Source organism: Lolium perenne, chromosome 1, assembly GCF_019359855.2.
Source record: "Lolium perenne isolate Kyuss_39 chromosome 1, Kyuss_2.0, whole genome shotgun sequence".
Classification (NCBI taxonomy): Eukaryota; Viridiplantae; Streptophyta; class Magnoliopsida; order Poales; family Poaceae; genus Lolium; species Lolium perenne.
In genome coordinates this window covers 141,668,551-141,670,110 of record NC_067244.2, presented here as the reverse complement: position 1 = coordinate 141,670,110, position 1,560 = coordinate 141,668,551, and positions in this window count along the sequence as shown.

The following is a 1,560-nucleotide window of genomic DNA, read 5'->3' as shown; positions in this document are numbered from 1 at the left end:
TAGATGTTATGGCTGGTTTTGAGGAGCTTATCTGACTGCTTTGGTTGAAGAAGAGAAGAGGAAGCTACAGGAAGGGGAAAGCCTGCAGCTCGTGTGTAAAGAAACAGTAGCAGATGTCAACATGGCACCTCACTTCTTTACAGGATTTTTTGTGAGCAGCTCATATGTATCTTATGTTTTGAAAACTAAATTGACGTATCCGTCCACATTGTTTTGTCTACCTCTACGTATAAGTTGTCTACCATTAATACCAAGTCCGCTAGCATCATTGTTTTGAAGTTGCGCAAAGTTTGCCAAGTTGTGTTTATCGACAGTAAATTGTTACTACACATGTGCTAAGTTCTATTTCCTCGTCATGGATTCATCTCGCTAGATTCGCTCCGGCCGTCAATGTAAACCGATTTGAACAGCCCGCCCTACCCATCTTTCCTAGAGCTTCGATCTGCCACTGTTCGGCCTGGCTCTACGGAAGGCTAAGCACCCGATCCTAAAGTGGCATCCTCTTTGGCTTCATGTAGCTCGTGTTGTGACTCGTGCTGTGGTGTTGTGCCTTGTATTTGTTTTACATTACAAAAACTACATGGTTTAGTTGTATCCATTATTAGGTTAAGTTGCAACATCTACAAGCTAGGTTTAGTTGCATCTGTAAGGTTCATGTCGATCGAGGTGGAGTTGTAGTACCTCGCGGTTGCCATGAATGCAACAAATTTGTTTTTTCATACATGTGCTAAGTTGTATTTTGGTCGGTGGTTTTATTGGTTTCGCGTATGATCTAAGTTGTATCTTGCACATAATAAATTGTTCACTCACATATTTCCTAAGTCGTGTTGGTAGGCAGTATATTATTGCTTCACACGTGTGCTAAGTTGCATACCCAATATTTCTAAGTTGTATACCCACTATTTGTTAAGTTCAATATACCCACCATAGTTAAGTTGCATGCGTTGTCCAATGTAGTTTCATTGCGTCTAAGTTGTGTACTACCGCTACTAAGTTGGGTAGAACCATTATCATGAAATTGCGTACCATCGTCGCAAATTTGCATGTCCATGCGTCTAAGTTATGTACCGTTAATACTAAGTCGACTACAATGATTTGGTGTGATGTAGCGCACCATTGCCGTGAAGTTGGCTACCGGTACGTTTAAGTTGTGCATTATTTAGTATATGAAGTTGCATATTGTTGGTACTTATTTGGCTACCCCTAAAAACAACTTTCCTACAATAATACTGGTATTATGAAGTTGCTGACTATTATTGTTGAGTTGACTGTCTCGGAAACTAAGTTGCCTACAAAATAGAGAAATATAGTGAACTTGCATATCAATGTGCCTAAGTTGCATACTAGTAGTACTAACTACTAAGTAGGCTAGCATCAGTGTTGTGAGTTGCGTACCTTTTTCATGGAGTTGCCTACAATTGCCCCTAAGTTGTTTACTGTTTTATTATTAAGTTGTATTTTCGTTCGTACTAAGTTGTTTGGTTACGAATGATACTAGAAACTATGGTGCACAAGTAATAGTGCAATGTTGTAAGTCTCATTACCATAAATTTATTGCTA